Raw genomic sequence first — 21,182 nt, 5'->3', positions numbered from 1 at the left:
TCCAGTCAGACAGGGACGTTATGGAGCGGTACAGGTTCAGGGCATATTTGTGTGGAGTTCTGCATTGGTACGTTCCAGTGAGACAGAGAGGTTATGCACGGTACAGGTTCAGGTCATATTTGAGTGGAGTTCGGCATTGGTGCGTTCCAGTGAGACAAGGATTTTATGGAGGGGTACAGGTTCAGGGCATATTTGTGTGGAGTTCTGCATTGGTACGTTCCAAAGAGACAGGGAGGTCATTGAGGAGTACAGGATCAGGGCATATTTGTGTGGAGTTCTGCATTGGTACGTTCCAGTGAGGCAGGGAGGTTATGGAGGGGTGCAGGTTCAGGGCAAATTTGTGTGGAGTTCTGCATTGGTACGTTCCAGTGAGACAAGGAGGTTATGGGCGGGTACAGGTTCAGGGCATATTTGTGCGGAGTTCTGCATTGGTACGTTCCAGTGAGACAGGGAGGTCATGGAGGGATACAGCTTCAGGGAATATTTGTGCGGAGTTCTGCATTGGTATGTTCCGGTGAGACAGGGAGGTCATGGAGGAGTACAGGTTCAGGGCATATTTGTGTGGAGTTCTGCTTTTGCACGTTCCAGTGAGACAGGGAGGTTATGGAGGGGTACAGGTTCAGGGCAAATTTGTGTGGAGTTCTGCAGTGGTACATTCCAGTGAGACAGGGAGGTTATGGACGGGTATAGTTTCAGGGCATATTTGTGTGGAATTCTGCAGTGGGACGTTCCAATGAGTCAGGGACGTTATGGACGTGTAGAGGTTCAGGGCATATTTGTGTGGACTTCTGCATTGGTACGTTCCAGTGAGACAGGTAGGTTATGGAGGGGTACAGGTTCAGAGCATATTTGTGTGGAGTTCTGCTATGGTACGTTCCAGTGAGACAGAGAGGTTATGCACGGTTCAGGTTCAGGGCATATTTGAGTGGAGTTAGGCATTGGTGCGTTCCAGTGAGACAAGGATGTTATGGAGGGGTACAGGTTCACGGCATATTTGTGTGGAGTTCTGAATTGGTACGTTCCAAAGAGACAGGGAGGTCATGGAGGAGTACAGGATCAGGGCATATTTGTGTGGAGTTCTGCATTGGTACGTTCCAGTGAGGCAGGGAGGTTATGGAGGGGTGCAGGTTCAGGGCAAATTTGTGTGGAGTTCTGCATTGGTACGTTCCAGTGAGACAGGGAGGTCATGGAGGGATACAGCTTCAGGGAATATTTGTGCGGAGTTCTGCATTGGTACGTTCCAGTGAGACAGGGAGGTCATGGAGGAGTACAGGTTCAGGGCATATTTGTGTGGAGTTCTGCATTTGTACGTTCCAGTGAGACAGGGAGGTTATGGAGGGGTACCGGTTCAGGGCAAATTTCTGTGCAGTTCTGCATTGGTACGTTCCAGTGAGACAAGGGGGTTATGGGCGGGTACAAGTTCAGGGCATATTTGTGTGGAGTTCTGCATTGGTACGTTCCAGTGAGACAGGCAGGTCATGGAGGTGTACAGGTTCAGGGCTTATTTGTTTGGCCCTCTTCATTGGTACGTTCCAGTGAGACAGGGAGGTTATGAAGGGTACAAGTTCAGGGCATATTTGTCTGGAGTTCTGCAGTGGTACGTTCCAGTGAGACAGGGAGGTTATGGACGGTTACAGTGTCAGGGCATATTTGTGTGGAGTTCTGCATTGGTACTTTCCAGTGAACCAGGAAGGTAATGCAGGGTACAGGTTCAGGGCATATTCGAGTGGAGTTCGTCATTGGTGCGTTCCAGTGAGACAGGGAGGTTACGGAGGGATACAGGTTCAGGGCATATTTGTGTGTAGTTCTGCATTGGTACGTTCCAGTGAGACAGCGAGTTTATGGCGGGGTACAGGTTCAGGGCATATTTGTGTGGAGTTCTGCATTGGTACGTTCCCGTGAGACAGGGAGATTATGGAGGGTACAGGTTCAGGGCATAATTGTGTGGAGTTCTGCGTTGGGACGATCCAGTGAGACTGCGAGGTTACGGAGGGGTACAGGTTCAGGGCATATTTGTGTGGAGTTCTGCAGTGGGACGTTCCAGTGAGACAGGGAGGTTATGGACTGGTAAAGGTTCAGGGCATATTTGTGTGGAGTTCTGCATTAGTAGGTTCCAGTGAGACAGGGAGTTTATGGAGGTGTACAGGTTCAGGGCATATTTGTGTGTAGTTCTGCATTGGTACGTTCTAGTGGGACATTGAGGTTATGGAGGGTACAGGTTCAGGGCATATTTGTGTGGAGATCTGCAGTGGGACGTTCCAGAGTGTCAGGGAGGTTAGGGACGGGTACAGGTAAAGGGCATATTTGTGTGGAGTTCTGCAATGTTACGTTCCAGTGAGACAGGGAGGTTATGGAGGGGTACTGGTTCAGGGCATATTTGTGTGGAGTTCTGCAGTGGTACGTTCCAGTGAGACAGGGAGGTTATGGAGGGGTACAGTGTCAGGGCATATTTTTGTGGAGTTCTGCATTGGTACTTTCCAGTGAGACAGCGAGGTTATGGAGGATACAGGTTCATGGCATATTTGTGTGGAGTTCTGCATTGGTACGTTCCAGTGAGACAGGGAGGTTATGGAGGGGTACAGGTTCAGTGTATAATTTTGTGGAGTTCTGCGTTGGTACGTTCCGGTGAGACAGGGAGGATATGGAGGGTACTGGTTCAGGGCATACTTGTGTGGAGTTCTGCAGTGGTACGTTCCAGTGAGGCAGGGAGGTTATGGAGGCGTGCAGGTTCAGGGCAAATTTGTGTGGAGTTCTGCATTGGTACGTTCCAGTGAGACAAGGAGGTTATGGGCGGGTACAGGTTCAGGGCATATTTGTGCGGAGTTCTGCATTGGTACGTTCCAGTGAGACAGGGAAGTCATGGAGGGTACATGTTCAGGGCATATTTGTGCGGAGTTCTGCATTGGTACGTTCCAGTGAGACAGGGACGTTATGGAGGGATACAGGTTCAGGTCATATTTGTGTGGAGTTCTGCATTGGTACGTTCCAGTGAGACAGGGAGGTTATGGAGGGTACATGTTCAGTGCATATTTGTGCGGAGTTCTGCATTGGTACGTTCCAGTGAGACAGGGAGGTCATGGAGGAGTACAGGTTCAGGGCATATTTGTGTGGAGTTCTGCATTGGTACGTTCCAGTGAGACAGGGAGGTTATGGAGGGGTACAGGTTCAGGGCAAATTTCTGTGCAGTTCTGCATTGGTACGTTCCAGTGAGACAAGGAGGTTATGGGCGGGTACAGGTTCAGGGCATATTTGTGTGGAGTTCTGCATTGGTACGTTCCAGTGAGACAGGGAGTTTATGGAGGGTACATGTTCAGGGCATATTTGTGTGGAGTTCTGCATTGGTACGTTCCAGTGAGACATGGACTTTATGGAGGGATACAGGTTCAGGGCATATTTGTAAGGAGTTCTGCATTGGTATTTTCCAGTGAGACAGGGAGGTTATGGAGGGTACAGGTTCAGGGTATATTTGTGTGGAGTTCTGCATTGGTACGTTCCAGTGAGACACGGTGGTTATGGAGGGGTACAGGTTCAGGGCATATTTGTGCGGAGTTCTGCATTGGTACGTTCCAGTGAGACAGGGAGGTTATGGAGGGTACAGGTTCATGGCATATTTGTGTGGAGTTCTGCATTGGTACGTTCCAGTGAGACAGGGAGGTTATGGAGGGAGACAGGTTCAGGGCATATTTGTGTGTAGTTCTGCATTGGTACGTTCCAGTGAGACAGCGAGTTTATGGAGGGGTACAGGTTCAGGGCATATTTGTGTGGACTTCTTCATTGGTACGTTCCAGTGAGACAGGGTGGTTATGGGAGGGTACAAGTTCAGGGCATATTTGTGTGGAGTTCTGCGTTGGGATGACCCAGTGAGACTGCGATGTCATGGAGCGGTACAGGTTCAGGGCATATTTGTGTGGAGTTCTGCAGTGGGACGTTCCAGTGAGACAGGGAGGTTAAGGACGGGTATAGGTTCAGGGCATATTTGGGTGGAGTTCTGCACTGGTACTTTCCAGTGAGACAGGGAGGTTATGGAGGGTACCGGTTCATGGCATATTTGTGTGGAGTTCTGCAGTGGGACTTTCCAGTGAGGCAGGGAGATAATGGACGGGTACATGTTCAGGGCATACTTGTGTGGAGTTCTGCATTGGTACGTTCCAGTGAGACAGGGTGGTCATGGAGGAGTACAGGATCAGGGCATATTTGTGTGGAGTTCTGCATTGGTACGTTCCAGTGAGACAGGGAGGTTATGGAGGGTACAGGTTCAGGGCATATTTGTGTGGAGTTCTGCATTGGTACGTTCCAGTGAGACATGGACCTTATGGAGGGATACAGTTTCAGGGCTTATGTGTAAGGAGTTCTGCATTGGTTCTTTCCAGTGAGACAGGGAGGTTATGGAGGGTACAGGTTCAGGGTATATTTGTGTGGAGTTCTGCATTGGTACGTTCCAGTGAGACACGGTGGTTATGGAGGGGTACAGGTTCAGGGCATATTTGTGCGGAGTTCTGCATTGGTACGTTCCAGTGAGACAGGGAGGTTATGGAGGGTACAGGTTCATGGCATATTTGTGTGGAGTTCTGCATTGGTACGTTCCAGTGAGACAGGGAGGTTATGGAGGGATACAGGTTCAGGGCATATTTGTGTGTAGTTCTGCATTGGTACGTTCCAGTGAGACAGCGAGTTTATGGAGGGGTACAGGTTCAGGGCATATTTGTGTGGACTTCTTCATTGGTACGTTCCAGTGAGACAGGGCGGTTATGGAGGGTACTGGTTCATGTTATGTTTGTGTGGAGTTCTGCATTGGTACGTTCCAGTGAGACAGGGAGTTTATGGAGGTGTACAGGTTCAGGGCATATTTGTGTGGAGTTCTGCATTGGTACGTTCAACTGAGACAGCGTGGTTATGGAGGGTACAGGTTCAGGGCATATTTGTGTGGAGTTCTGCATTGGTACGTTCCAATGAGACAGTGATGTTATGGAGGGGTAGAGTTTCATGGTATACTTTTGTGGAGTTCTGAGTTGGTACGTTGCAGTGTGACTGGGAGGTTATGGAGGGGTACTGGTTCAGGGCATATTTGTGTGGAGTTCTGCTTTGGTACGTTCAAGTGAGACAGGGAGGTTATGGAGGGTACAGGTTCAGGGCATATTTGTGTGGAGTTCTGCATTGGTACGTTCCAGTGAGACAGGGATGTTATGGAGGGGTACAGGTTCAGGGTATACTTGTGTGGAGTTCTGCATTGGTACGTTCCAGTGAGACAGGGAGGTTATGAAGGGTACAGGTTCAGGGCATATTTGTGTGGAGTTCTGCATTGGTACGTTCCAATGAGACAGTGATGTTATGGAGGGGTAGAGTTTCAGGGATTACTTTTGTGGAGTTCTGAGTTGGTACGTTGCAGTGTGACTGGGAGGTTATGGAGGGGTACTGGTTCAGGGCATGTTTGTGTGGAGTTCTGCTTTGGTACGTTCAAGTGAGACAGGGAGGTTATGGAGGGTACAGGTTCAGGGCATATTTGTGTGGAGTTCTGCATTGGTACGTTCCAGTGAGACAGGGATGTTATGGAGGGGTACAGGTTCAGGGTATACTTGTGTGGAGTTCTGCATTGGTACGTTCCAGTGAGACAGGGAGGTTATGAAGGGGTACAGGTTCAGGGCATATTTGTGTGGAGTTCTGAATTGGTACGTTCCTGTGAGACAGGGAGGTTATGGAGGGTACATGTTCAGTGCATATTTGTGCGGAGTTCTGCATTGGTACGTTCCAGTGAGACAGGGAGGTCATGGAGGAGTACAGGTTCAGGGCATATTTGTGTGGAGTTCTGCATTGGTACGTTCCAGTGAGACAGGGAGGTTATGGAGGGGTACAGGTTCAGGGCAAATTTCTGTGCAGTTCTGCATTGGTACGTTCCAGTGAGACAAGGAGGTTATGGGCGGGTACAGTTTCAGGGCATATTTGTGTGGAGTTCTGCATTGGTACGTTCCAGTGAGACAGGGAGGTTATGGAGGGTACATGTTCAGGGCATATTTGTGTGGAGTTCTGCATTGGTACGTTCCAGTGAGACATGGACTTTATGGAGGGATACAGGTTCAGGGCATATTTGTAAGGAGTTCTGCATTGGTATTTTCCAGTGAGACAGGGAGGTTATGGAGGGTACAGGTTCAGGGTATATTTGTGTGGAGTTCTGCATTGGTACGTTCCAGTGAGACACGGTGGTTATGGAGGGGTACAGGTTCAGGGCATATTTGTGCGGAGTTCTGCATTGGTACGTTCCAGTGAGACAGGGAGGTTATGGAGGGTACAGGTTCATGGCATATTTGTGTGGAGTTCTGCATTGGTACGTTCCAGTGAGACAGGGAGGTTATGGAGGGATACAGGTTCAGGGCATATTTGTGTGTAGTTCTGCATTGGTACGTTCCAGTGAGACAGCGAGTTTATGGAGGGGTACAGGTTCAGGGCATATTTGTGTGGACTTCTTCATTGGTACGTTCCAGTGAGACAGGGTGGTTATGGGAGGGTACAAGTTCAGGGCATATTTGTGTGGAGTTCTGCGTTGGGATGACCCAGTGAGACTGCGATGTCATGGAGCGGTACAGGTTCAGGGCATATTTGTGTGGAGTTCTGCAGTGGGACGTTCCAGTGAGACAGGGAGGTTAAGGACGGGTATAGGTTCAGGGCATATTTGTGTGGAGTTCTGCACTGGTACTTTCCAGTGAGACAGGGAGGTTATGGAGGGTACCGGTTCATGGCATATTTGTGTGGAGTTCTGCAGTGGGACTTTCCAGTGAGGCAGGGAGATAATGGACGGGTACAGGTTCAGGGCATACTTGTGTGGAGTTCTGCATTGGTACGTTCCAGTGAGACAGGGAGGATATGGCGGGTACAGGTTTAGGGCATATTTGTGTGGAGTTCTGCAGTGGTACTTTCCAGTGATACAGGGAGGTAATGGCGGGTACAGGTTCAGGGCATATTTGTGTGGTGTTCTGCTTTGGTACGTTCCAGTGAGACAGGGAGTTTATGGAGGGGTACAGGTTCAGGGCATATTTGTGTGTAGTTCTGCATTGGTACGTTCCAGTGAGACAGGGAGATAATGGACGGGTACAGGTTCAGGGCATATTTGAGTGGAGTTCGGCATTGGTGCGTTCCAGTGAGACAGGGAGTTTATGGAGGGGCACTGGTTCAGGTCATATTTGTCTGGAATTCTGCATTGGTACGTTCCAGTGAGACAGGGAGGTTATGGAGGGTACAAGTTCAGGGCATATTTGTCTGGAGTTCTGCAGTGATACGTTCCTGTGAGACAGGGACGTTATGGAGGTATACAGGTTCAGGGCATATTTGTGTGGAGATCTGCATTGGTACGTTCCAGTGAGACACGGAGGTTATGGAGGTGTACAGGTTCAGGGCAAATTTGTGTGGAGTTCTGCATTGGTACGTTCCAGTGAGACAATGAGGTTATGGGCAGGTATAGGTTGAGGGCATATTTGTGTTGAGTTCTGTATTGGTACGTTCCAGTGCGACAGTGAGGTTATGGAGGGTACAGGTTCAGGGCATATTTGCGTGGAGTTCTGCATTGGTACGTTCCAGTGAGACAGGGAGGTTATGGAGGGTACATGTTCAGGGTATATTTTTGTGTAGTTCTGCATTGGTACGTTCCAGTGAGACAGGGCGGTTATGGAGGGTACTGGTTCATGTTATGTTTGTGTGGAGTTCTGCATTGGTACGTTCCAGTGAGACAGGGAGTTTATGGAGGTGTACAGGTTCAGGGCATATTTGTGTATAGTTCTGCATTGGTACGTTCAACTGAGACAGCGTGGTTATGGAGGGTACAGGTTCAGGGCATATTTGTGTGGAGTTCTGCATTGGTACGTTCCAATGAGACAGGGATGTTATGGAGGGGTAGAGTTTCAGGGTATACTTTTGTGGAGTTCTGCGTTGGTACGTTGCAGTGTGACTGGGAGGTTATGGAGGGGTACAGGTTCAGGGCATATTTGTGTGGAGTTCTGCTTTGGTACGTTCAAGTGAGACAGGGAGGTTATGGAGGGTACAGGTTCAGGGCATATTTGTGTGGAGTTCTGCATTGGTACGTTCCAGTGAGACAGGGAGGTTATGAAGGGTACAGGTTCAGGGCATATTTGTGTGGAGTTCTGCATTGGTACGTTCCAGTCAGACAGGGACGTTATGGAGCGGTACAGGTTCAGGGCATATTTGTGTGGAGTTCTGCATTGGTACGTTCCAGTGAGACAGAGAGGTTATGCACGGTACAGGTTCAGGTCATATTTGAGTGGAGTTCGGCATTGGTGCGTTCCGGTGAGACAAGGATTTTATGGAGGGGTACAGGTTCAGGGCATATTTGTGTGGAGTTCTGCATTGGTACGTTCCAAAGAGACAGGGAGGTCATTGAGGAGTACAGGATCAGGGCATATTTGTGTGGAGTTCTGCATTGGTACGTTCCAGTGAGGCAGGGAGGTTATGGAGGGGTGCAGGTTCAGGGCAAATTTGTGTGGAGTTCTGCATTGGTACGTTCCAGTGAGACAAGGAGGTTATGGGCGGGTACAGGTTCAGGGCATATTTGTGCGGAGTTCTGCATTGGTACGTTCCAGTGAGACAGGGAGGTCATGGAGGGATACAGCTTCAGGGAATATTTGTGCGGAGTTCTGCATTGGTACGTTCCGGTGAGACCGGGAGGTCATGGAGGAGTACAGGTTCAGGGCAAATTTGTGTGGAGTTCTGCATTGGTACGTTCCAGTGAGGCAGGGAGGTTATGGAGGGGTGCAGGTTCAGGGCAAATTTGTGTGGAGTTCTGCATTGGTACGTTCCAGTGAGACAAGGAGGTTATGGGCGGGTACAGGTTCAGGGCATATTTGTGCGGATTTCTGCATTGGTACGTTCCAGTGAGACAGGGAGGTCATGGAGGGATACAGCTTCAGGGAATATTTGTGCGGAGTTCTGCATTGCTCCGTTCCAGTGAGACAGGGAGGTCATGGAGGAGTACAGGTTCAGGGCATATTTGTGTGGAGTTCTGCATTTGTACGTTCCAGTGAGACAGGGAGGTTATGGAGGGGTACCGGTTCAGGGCAAATTTCTGTGCAGTTCTGCATTGGTACGTTCCAGTGAGACAAGGGGGTTATGGGCGGGTACAAGTTCAGGGCATATTTGTGTGGAGTTCTGCATTGGTACGTTCCAGTGAGACAGGCAGGTCATGGAGGTGTACAGGTTCAGGGCTTATTTGTTTGGCCCTCTTCATTGGTACGTTCCAGTGAGACAGGGAGGTTATGAAGGGTACAAGTTCAGGGCATATTTGTCTGGAGTTCTGCAGTGGTACGTTCCAGTGAGACAGGGAGGTTATGGACGGTTACAGTGTCAGGGCATATTTGTGTGGAGTTCTGCATTGGTACTTTCCAGTGAGCCAGGAAGGTAATGCAGGGTACAGGTTCAGGGCATATTCGAGTGGAGTTCGTCATTGGTGCGTTCCAGTGAGACAGGGAGGTTACGGAGGGATACAGGTTCAGGGCATATTTGTGTGTAGTTCTGCATTGGTACGTTCCAGTGAGACAGCGAGTTTATGGCGGGGTACAGGTTCAGGGCATATTTGTGTGGAGTTCTGCATTGGTACGTTCCAGTGAGACAGGGAGATTATGGAGGGTACAGGTTCAGGGCATAATTGTGTGGAGTTCTGCGTTGGGACGATCCAGTGAGACTGCGAGGTTACGGAGGGGTACAGGTTCAGGGCATATTTGTGTGGAGTTCTGCAGTGGGACGTTCCAGTGAGACAGGGAGGTTATGGACTGGTAAAGGTTCAGGGCATATTTGTGTGGAGTTCTGCATTAGTAGGTTCCAGTGAGACAGGGAGTTTATGGAGGTGTACAGGTTCAGGGCATATTTGTGTGTAGTTCTGCATTGGTACGTTCTAGTGGGACATTGAGGTTATGGAGGGTACAGGTTCAGGGCATATTTGTGTGGAGATCTGCAGTGGGACGTTCCAGAGTGTCAGGGAGGTTAGGGACGGGTACAGGTAAAGGGCATATTTGTGTGGAGTTCTGCAATGTTACGTTACAGTGAGACAGGGAGGTTATGGAGGGGTACTGGTTCAGGGCATATTTGTGTGGAGTTCTGCAGTGGTACGTTCCAGTGAGACAGGGAGGTTATGGAGGGGTACAGTGTCAGGGCATATTTTTGTGGAGTTCTGCATTGGTACTTTCCAGTGAGACAGCGAGGTTATGGAGGATACAGGTTCATGGCATATTTGTGTGGAGTTCTGCATTGGTACGTTCCAGTGAGACAGGGAGGTTATGGAGGGGTACAGCTTCAGTGTATAATTTTGTGGAGTTCTGCGTTGGTACGTTCCGGTGAGACAGGGAGGATATGGAGGGTACTGGTTCAGGGCATACTTGTGTGGAGTTCTGCAGTGGTACATTCCAGTGAGACAGGGAGTTTATGGACGGGTACAGGTTCAGGGCATATTTGTGTGGAGTTCTGCATTGGTACTTTCCAGTGAGACAGGGAGGTTATGGCGGGTACAGGTTCAGGGCATATTTGTGTGGTGTTCTGCTTTGGTACGTTCCAGTGAGACAGGGAGTTTATGGAGGGGTACAGGTTCAGGGCATATTTGTGTGTAGTTCTGCATTGGTACGTTCCAGTGAGACAGGGAGATAATGGACGGGTACAGGTTCAGGGCATATTTGAGTGGAGTTCGGCATTGGTGCGTTCCAGTGAGACAGGGAGTTTATGGAGGGGCACTGGTTCAGGTCATATTTGTCTGGAGTTCTGCATTGGTACGTTCCAGTGAGACAGGGAGGTTATGGAGGGTACAAGTTCAGGGCATATTTGTCTGGAGTTCTGCAGTGATACGTTCCTGTGAGACAGGGACGTTATGGAGGTATACAGGTTCAGGGCATATTTGTGTGGAGATCTGCATTGGTACGTTCCAGTGAGACACGGAGGTTATGGAGGTGTACAGGTTCAGGGCAAATTTGTGTGGAGTTCTGCATTGGTACGTTCCAGTGAGACAATGAGGTTATGGGCAGGTATAGGTTGAGGGCATATTTGTGTTGAGTTCTGTATTGGTACGTTCCAGTGCGACAGTGAGGTTATGGAGGGTACAGGTTCAGGGCATATTTGCGTGGAGTTCTGCATTGGTACGTTCCAGTGAGACAGGGAGGTATGGAGGGTACATGTTCAGGGTATATTTTTGTGTAGTTCTGCATTGGTACGTTCCAGTGAGACAGGGCGGTTATGGAGGGTACTGGTTCATGTTATGTTTGTGTGGAGTTCTGCATTGGTACGTTCCAGTGAGACAGGGAGTTTATGGAGGTGTACAGGTTCAGGGCATATTTGTGTATAGTTCTGCATTGGTACGTTCAACTGAGACAGCGTGGTTATGGAGGGTACAGGTTCAGGGCATATTTGTGTGGAGTTCTGCATTGGTACGTTCCAATGAGACAGGGATGTTATGGAGGGGTAGAGTTTCAGGGTATACTTTTGTGGAGTTCTGCGTTGGTACGTTGCAGTGTGACTGGGAGGTTATGGAGGGGTACAGGTTCAGGGCATATTTGTGTGGAGTTCTGCTTTGGTACGTTCAAGTGAGACAGGGAGGTTATGGAGGGTACAGGTTCAGGGCATATTTGTGTGGAGTTCTGCATTGGTACGTTCCAGTGAGACAGGGAGGTTATGAAGGGTACAGGTTCAGGGCATATTTGTGTGGAGTTCTGCATTGGTACGTTCCAGTCAGACAAGGACGTTATGGAGCGGTACAGGTTCAGGGCATATTTGTGTGGAGTTCTGCATTGGTACGTTCCAGTGAGACAGAGAGGTTATGCACGGTACAGGTTCAGGTCATATTTGAGTGGAGTTCGGCATTGGTGCCTTCCAGTGAGACAAGGATTTTATGGAGGGGTACAGGTTCAGGGCATATTTGTGTGGAGTTCTGCATTGGTACGTTCCAAAGAGACAGGGAGGTCATTGAGGAGTACAGGATCAGGGCATATTTGTGTGGAGTTCTGCATTGGTACGTTCCAGTGAGGCAGGGAGGTTATGGAGGGGTGCAGGTTCAGGGCAAATTTGTGTGGAGTTCTGCATTGGTACGTTCCAGTGAGACAAGGAGGTTATGGGCGGGTACAGGTTCAGGGCATATTTGTGCGGAGTTCTGCATTGGTACGTTCCAGTGAGACAGGGAGGTCATGGAGGGATACAGCTTCAGGGAATATTTGTGCGGAGTTCTGCATTGGTATGTTCCGGTGAGACAGGGAGGTCATGGAGGAGTACAGGTTCAGGGCATATTTGTGTGGAGTTCTGCTTTTGCACGTTCCAGTGAGACAGGGAGGTTATGGAGGGGTACAGGTTCAGGGCAAATTTGTGTGGAGTTCTGCAGTGGTACATTCCAGTGAGACAGGGAGGTTATGGACGGGTATAGTTTCAGGGCATATTTGTGTGGAATTCTGCAGTGGGACGTTCCAATGAGTCAGGGACGTTATGGACGTGTAGAGGTTCAGGGCATATTTGTGTGGACTTCTGCATTGGTACGTTCCAGTGAGACAGGTAGGTTATGGAGGGGTACAGGTTCAGAGCATATTTGTGTGGAGTTCTGCTATGGTACGTTCCAGTGAGACAGAGAGGTTATGCACGGTTCAGGTTCAGGGCATATTTGAGTGGAGTTAGGCATTGGTGCGTTCCAGTGAGACAAGGATGTTATGGAGGGGTACAGGTTCACGGCATATTTGTGTGGAGTTCTGAATTGGTACGTTCCAAAGAGACAGGGAGGTCATGGAGGAGTACAGGATCAGGGCATATTTGTGTGGAGTTCTGCATTGGTACGTTCCAGTGAGGCAGGGAGGTTATGGAGGGGTGCAGGTTCAGGGCAAATTTGTGTGGAGTTCTGCATTGGTACGTTCCAGTGAGACAGGGAGGTCATGGAGGGATACAGCTTCAGGGAATATTTGTGCGGAGTTCTGCATTGGTACGTTCCAGTGAGACAGGGAGGTCATGGAGGAGTACAGGTTCAGGGCATATTTGTGTGGAGTTCTGCATTTGTACGTTCCAGTGAGACAGGGAGGTTATGGAGGGGTACCGGTTCAGGGCAAATTTCTGTGCAGTTCTGCATTGGTACGTTCCAGTGAGACAAGGGGGTTATGGGCGGGTACAAGTTCAGGGCATATTTGTGTGGAGTTCTGCATTGGTACGTTCCAGTGAGACAGGCAGGTCATGGAGGTGTACAGGTTCAGGGCTTATTTGTTTGGCCCTCTTCATTGGTACGTTCCAGTGAGACAGGGAGGTTATGAAGGGTACAAGTTCAGGGCATATTTGTGTGGAGTTCTGCATTGGTACTTTCCAGTGAACCAGGAAGGTAATGCAGGGTACAGGTTCAGGGCATATTCGAGTGGAGTTCGTCATTGGTGCGTTCCAGTGAGACAGGGAGGTTACGGAGGGATACAGGTTCAGGGCATATTTGTGTGTAGTTCTGCATTGGTACGTTCCAGTGAGACAGCGAGTTTATGGCGGGGTACAGGTTCAGGGCATATTTGTGTGGAGTTCTGCATTGGTACGTTCCAGTGAGACAGGGAGATTATGGAGGGTACAGGTTCAGGGCATAATTGTGTGGAGTTCTGCGTTGGGACGATCCAGTGAGACTGCGAGGTTACGGAGGGGTACAGGTTCAGGGCATATTTGTGTGGAGTTCTGCAGTGGGACGTTCCAGTGAGACAGGGAGGTTATGGACTGGTAAAGGTTCAGGGCATATTTGTGTGGAGTTCTGCATTAGTAGGTTCCAGTGAGACAGGGAGTTTATGGAGGTGTACAGGTTCAGGGCATATTTGTGTGTAGTTCTGCATTGGTACGTTCTAGTGGGACATTGAGGTTATGGAGGGTACAGGTTCAGGGCATATTTGTGTGGAGATCTGCAGTGGGACGTTCCAGAGTGTCAGGGAGGTTAGGGACGGGTACAGGTAAAGGGCATATTTGTGTGGAGTTCTGCAATGTTACGTTCCAGTGAGACAGGGAGGTTATGGAGGGGTACTGGTTCAGGGCATATTTGTGTGGAGTTCTGCAGTGGTACGTTCCAGTGAGACAGGGAGGTTATGGAGGGGTACAGTGTCAGGGCATATTTTTGTGGAGTTCTGCATTGGTACTTTCCAGTGAGACAGCGAGGTTATGGAGGATACAGGTTCATGGCATATTTGTGTGGAGTTCTGCATTGGTACGTTCCAGTGAGACAGGGAGGTTATGGAGGGGTACAGGTTCAGTGTATAATTTTGTGGAGTTCTGCGTTGGTACGTTCCGGTGAGACAGGGAGGATATGGAGGGTACTGGTTCAGGGCATACTTGTGTGGAGTTCTGCAGTGGTACATTCCAGTGAGACAGGGAGTTTATGGACGGGTACAGGTTCAGGGCATATTTGTGTGGAGTTCTGCATTGGTACTTTCCAGTGAGACAGGGAGGTTATGGCGGGTACAGGTTCAGGGCATATTTGTGTGGTGTTCTGCAATGGTACGTTCCAGTGAGACAGGGAGGTTATGGACGGGTAAAGGTTCAGGGCATATTTGTTTGGACTTCTGCATTGGTACGTTCCAGTGAGACAGGGAGTTTATGGAGGGGTACAAGTTCAGGGCATATTTGTGTGGAGTTCTACCTTGGTACGTTCCAGTGAGACAGGGAGGTTATGGAGGGGTACAGGTCCAGGGCATATTTGTGTGGAGTTCTGCATTGGTCCGTTCCAATGAAACAGAGAGGTTATGCACGGTACAGTTTCTGGGTATATTTGAGTGGAGTTCGGCATTGGTGTGTTCCAGTGAGACAGGGATGTTATGGAGGGGTACAGGTTCAGGGCATATTTGTGTGGAGTACAGCATTGGTACGTTCCAGTGAGACAGGGAGGTCATGGAGGAGTACAGGATCAGGGCATATTTGTGTGGAGTTCTGCATTGGTACGTTCCAGTGAGGCAGGGAGGTTATGGAGGGGTGCAGGTTCAGGGCAAATTTGTGTGGAGTTCTGCATTGGTAGGTTCCAGTGAGACAAGGAGGTTATGGGCGGGTACAGGTTCAGGGCATATTTGTGCGGAGTTCTGCATTGGTACGTTCCAGTGAGACAGGGAAGTCATGGAGGGTACATGTTCAGGGCATATTTGTGCGGAGTTCTGCATTGGTACGTTCCAGTGAGACAGGGACGTTATGGAGGGATACAGGTTCAGGGCATATTTGTGTGGAGTTCTGCATTGGTACGTTCCAGTGAGACAGGGAGGTTATGGAGGGTACATGTTCAGTGCATATTTGTGCGGAGTTCTGCATTGGTACGTTCCAGTGAGACAGGGAGGTCATGGATGAGTACAGGTTCAGGGCATACTTGTGTGGAGTTCTGCATTGGTACGTTCCAGTGAGACAGGGAGGTTATGGAGGGGTACAGGTTCAGGGCAAATTTCTGTGCAGTTCTGCATTGGTACGTTCCAGTGAGACAAGGAGGTTATGGCCGGGTACAGGTTCAGGGCATATTTGTGTGGAGTTCTGCATTGGTACGTTCCAGTGAGACAGGGAGGTTATGGAGGGTACAGGTTCAGGGCATATTTGTGTGGAGTTCTGCATTGGTACGTTCCAGTGAGACATGGACTTTATGGAGGGATACAGGTTCAGGGCATATTTGTAAGGAGTTCTGCATTGGTACTTTCCAGTGAGACAGGGAGGTTATGGAGGGTACAGGTTCAGGGTATATTTGTGTGGAGTTCTGCATTGGTACGTTCCAGTGAGACACGGTGGTTATGGAGGGGTACAGGTTCAGGGCATATTTGTGCGGAGTTCTGCATTGGTACGTTCCAGTGAGACAGGGAGGTTATGGAGGGTACAGGTTCAGGGCATATTTGTGTGGAGTTCTGCAGTGGGACGTTCCTGTGAGACAGGGAGGTTATGGAGTGGTACAGGTTCAGGGCAAATTTGTGTGGAGTTCTGCATTGGTACGTTCCAGTGAGACAATGAGGTTATGGGCAGGTACAGGTTGAGGGCATATTTGTGTGGAGTTCTGTATTGGTACGTTCCAGTGCGACAGTGAGGTTATGGAGGGTACAGGTTCAGGGCATATTTGCGTGGAGTTCTGCATTGGTACGTTCCAGTGAGACAGGGAGGTTATGGATGGTACATGTTCAGGGCATATTTTTGTGTAGTTCTGCATTGGTACGTTCCAGTGAGACAGGGCGGTTATGGAGGGTACTGGTTCATGTTATGTTTGTGTGGAGTTCTGCATTGGTACGTTCCAGTGAGACAGGGAGTTTATGGAGGTGTACAGGTTCAGGGCATATTTGTGTGGAGTTCTGCATTGATACGTTCAACTGAGACAGCGTGGTTATGGAGGGTACAGGTTCAGGGCATATTTGTGTGGAGTTCTGCATTGCTACGTTCCAATGAGACAGGGATGTTATGGAGGGGTAGAGTTTCAGGGTATACTTTTGTGGAGTTCTGCGTTGGTACGTTGCAGTGTGACTGGGAGGTTATGGAGGGGTACAGGTTCAGGGCATATTTGTGCGGAGTTCTGCATTGGTACGTTCCAGTGAGACAGGGAAGTCATGGAGGGTACATGTTCAGGGCATATTTGTGCGGAGTTCTGCATTGGTACGTTCCAGTGAGACAGGGACGTTATGGAGGGATACAGGTTCAGGGCATATTTGTGTGGAGTTCTGCATTGGTACGTTCCAGTGAGACAGGGAGGTTATGGAGGGTACATGTTCAGTGCATATTTGTGCGGAGTTCTGCATTGGTACGTTCCAGTGAGACAGGGAGGTCATGGATGAGTACAGGTTCAGGGCATACTTGTGTGGAGTTCTGCATTGGTACGTTCCAGTGAGACAGGGAGGTTATGGAGGGGTACAGGTTCAGGGCAAATTTCTGTGCAGTTCTGCATTGGTACGTTCCAGTGAGACAAGGAGGTTATGGCCGGGTACAGGTTCAGGGCATATTTGTGTGGAGTTCTGCATTGGTACGTTCCAGTGAGACAGGGAGGTTATGGAGGGTACAGGTTCAGGGCATATTTGTGTGGAGTTCTGCATTGGTACGTTCCAGTGAGACATGGACTTTATGGAGGGATACAGGTTCAGGGCATATTTGTAAGGAGTTCTGCATTGGTACTTTCCAGTGAGACAGGGAGGTTATGGAGGGTACAGGTTCAGGGTATATTTGTGTGGAGTTCTGCATTGGTACGTTCCAGTGAGACACGGTGGTTATGGAGGGGTACAGGTTCAGGGCATATTTGTGCGGAGTTCTGCATTGGTACGTTCCAGTGAGACAGGGAGGTTATGGAGGGTACAGGTTCAGGGCATATTTGTGTGGAGTTCTGCAGTGGGACGTTCCTGTGAGACAGGGAGGTTATGGAGTGGTACAGGTTCAGGGCAAATTTGTGTGGAGTTCTGCATTGGTACGTTCCAGTGAGACAATGAGGTTATGGGCAGGTACAGGTTGAGGGCATATTTGTGTGGAGTTCTGTATTGGTACGTTCCAGTGCGACAGTGAGGTTATGGAGGGTACAGGTTCAGGGCATATTTGCGTGGAGTTCTGCATTGGTACGTTCCAGTGAGACAGGGAGGTTATGGATGGTACATGTTCAGGGCATATTTTTGTGTAGTTCTGCATTGGTACGTTCCAGTGAGACAGGGCGGTTATGGAGGGTACTGGTTCATGTTATGTTTGTGTGGAGTTCTGCATTGGTACGTTCCAGTGAGACAGGGAGTTTATGGAGGTGTACAGGTTCAGGGCATATTTGTGTGGAGTTCTGCATTGATACGTTCAACTGAGACAGCGTGGTTATGGAGGGTACAGGTTCAGGGCATATTTGTGTGGAGTTCTGCATTGCTACGTTCCAATGAGACAGGGATGTTATGGAGGGGTAGAGTTTCAGGGTATACTTTTGTGGAGTTCTGCGTTGGTACGTTGCAGTGTGACTGGGAGGTTATGGAGGGGTACAGGATCAGGGCATATTTGTGTGGAGTTCTGCTTTGGTACGTTCAAGTGAGACAGGGAGGTTATGGAGGGTACAGGTTCAGGGCATATTTGTGTGGAGTTCTGCATTGGTACGTTCCAGTGAGACAGGGATGTTATGGAGTGTTACAGGTTCAGGGTATACTTGTGTGGAGTTCTGCATTGGTACGTTCCAGTGAGACAGGGAGGTTATGAAGGGTACAGGTTCAGGGCATATTTGTGTGGAGTTCTGCATTGGTACGTTCCAGTCAGACAGGGAGGTTATGGAGCGGTACAGGTTCAGGGCATATTTGTGTGGAGTTCTGCTTTGGTACGTTCCCGTGAGACAGAGAGGTTATGGAGGGTACATGTTCAGTGCATATTTGTGCGTAGTTCTGCATTGGTTCGTTCCAGTGAGACAGGGAGGTCATGGATGAGTACAGGTTCAGGGCATACTTGTGTGGAGTTCTGCATTGGTACGTTCCAGTGAGACAGGGAGGTTATGGAGGGGTACAGGTTCAGGGCAAATTTCTGTGCAGTTCTGCATTGGTACGTTCCAGTGAGACAAGGAGGTTATGGCCGGGTACTGGTTCAGGGCATATTTGTGTGGAGTTCTGCATTGGTACGTTCCAGTGAGACAGGGAGGTTATGGAGGGTACAGGTTCAGGGCATATTTGTGTGGAGTTCTGCATTGGTACGTTCCAGTGAGACATGGACTTTATGGAGGGATACAGGTTCAGGGCATATTTGTAAGGAGTTCTGCATTGGTACTTTCCAGTGAGACAGGGAGGTTATGGAGGGTACAGGTTCAGGGTATATTTGTGTGGAGTTCTGCATTGGTACGTTCCAGTGAGACACGGTGGTTATGGAGGGGTACAGGTTCAGGGCATATTTGTGCGGAGTTCTGCATTGGTACGTTCCAGTGAGACAGGGAGGTTATGGAGGGTACAGGTTCATGGCATATTTGTGTGGAGTTCTGCATTGGTACGTTCCAGTGAGACAGGGAGGTTATGGACGGATACAGGTTCAGGGCATATTTGTGTGTAGTTCTGCATTGGTACGTTCCAGTGAGACAGCGAGTTTATGGAGGGTTACAGGTTCAGGGCATATTTGTGTGGACTTCTGCATTGGTACGTTGCAGTGAGACAGGGAGGTTATGGGAGGGTACAAGTTCAGGGCATATTTGTGTGGAGTTCTGCGTTGGGATGACCCAGTGAGACTGCGATGTCATGGAGGGGTACAGGTTCAGGGCAAATTTGTGTGGAGTTCTGCATTGGTACGTTCCAGTGAGACAATGAGGTTATGGGCAGGTACAGGTTGAGGGCATATTTGTGTGGAGTTCTGTATTGGTACGTTCCAGTGCGACAGTGAGGTTATGGAGGGTACAGGTTCAGGGCATATTTGCGTGGAGTTCTGCATTGGTACGTTCCAGTGAGACAGGGAGGTTATGGAGGGTACATGTTCAGGGCATATTTTTGTGTAGTTCTGCATTGGTACGTTCCAGTGAGACAGGGCGGTTATGGAGGGTACTGGTTCATGTTATGTTTGTGTGGAGTTCTGCATTGGTACGTTCCAGTGAGACAGGGAGTTTATGGAGGTGTACAGGTTCAGGGCATATTTGTGTGGAGTTCTGCATTGGTACGTTCAACTGAGACAGCGTGGTTATGGAGGGTACAGGTTCAGGGCATATTTGTGTGGAGTTCTGCATTGGTACGTTCCAATGAGACAGGGATGTTATGGAGGGGTAGAGTTTCAGGGTATACTTTTGTGGAGTTCTGCGTTGGTACGTTGCAGTGTGACTGGGAGGTTATGGAGGGGTACAGGATCACGGCATATTTGTGTGGAGTTCTGCTTTGGTACGTTCAAGTGAGACAGGGAGGTTATGGAGGGTACAGGTTCAGGGCATATTTGTGTGGAGTTCTGCATTGGTACGTTCCAGTGAGACAGGGATGTTATGGAGGGGTACAGGTTCAGGGTATACTTGTGTGGAGTTCTGCATTGGTACGTTCCAGTGAGACAGGGAGGTTATGAAGGGTACAGGTTCAGGGCATATTTGTGTGGAGTTCTGCATTGGTACGTTCCAGTCAGACAGGGAGGTTATGGAGCGGTACAGGTTCAGGGCATATTTTTGTGGAGTTCTGCATTGGTACGTTCCAGTGAGACAGAGAGGTTATGCACGGTACAGGTTCAGGTCATATTTGAGTGGAGTTCGGCATTGGTGCGTTCCAGTGAGACAAGGATGTTATGGAGGGGTACAGGTTCAGGGCATATTTGTGTGGAGTTCTGCATTGGTACGTTCCAAAGAGACAGGGAGGTCATTGAGGAGTACAGGATCAGGGCATATTTGTGTGGAGTTCTGCATTGGTACGTTCCAGTGAGGCAGGGAGGTTATGGAGGGGTGCAGGTTCAGGGCAAATTTGTGTGGAGTTCTGCATTGGTAGGTTCCAGTGAGACAAGGAGGTTATGGGCGGGTACAGGTTCAGGGCATATTTGTGCGGAGTTCTGCATTGGTACGTTCCAGTGAGACAGGGAAGTCATGGAGGGTACATGTTCAGGGCATATTTGTGCGGAGTTCTGCATTGGTACGTTCCAGTGAGACAGGGACGTTATGGAGGGATACAGGTTCAGGGCATATTTGTGTGGAGTTCTGCATTGGTACGTTCCAGTGAGACAGGGAGGTTATGGAGGGTACATGTTCAGTGCATATTTGTGCGGAGTTCTGCATTGGTACGTTCCAGTGAGACAGGGAGGTCATGGATGAGTACAGGTTCAGGGCATACTTGTGTGGAGTTCTGCATTGGTACGTTCCAGTGAGACAGGGAGGTTATGGAGGGGTACAGGTTCAGGGCAAATTTCTGTGCAGTTCTGCATTGGTACGTTCCAGTGAGACAAGGAGGTTATGGCCGGGTACAGGTTCAGGGCATATTTGTGTGGAGTTCTGCATTGGTACGTTCCAGTGAGACAGGGAGGTTATGGAGGGTACAGGTTCAGGGCATATTTGTGTGGAGTTCTGCATTGGTACGTTCCAGTGAGACATGGACTTTATGGAGGGATACAGGTTCAGGGTATATTTGTGTGGAGTTCTGCATTGGTACGTTCCAGTGAGACACGGTGGTTATGGAGGGGTACAGGTTCAGGGCATATTTGTGCGGAGTTCTGCATTGGTACGTTCCAGTGAGACAGGGAGGTTATGGAGGGTACAGGTTCAGGGCATATTTGTGCGGAGTTCTGCATTGGTACGTTCCAGTGAGACAGGGAGGTTATGGAGGGTACAGGTT

This window comes from Hemitrygon akajei, unplaced genomic scaffold (genome assembly GCF_048418815.1).
Source record: "Hemitrygon akajei unplaced genomic scaffold, sHemAka1.3 Scf000143, whole genome shotgun sequence".
NCBI lineage: Eukaryota > Metazoa > Chordata > Chondrichthyes > Myliobatiformes > Dasyatidae > Hemitrygon > Hemitrygon akajei.
This window is presented reverse-complemented; position numbering follows the sequence as displayed.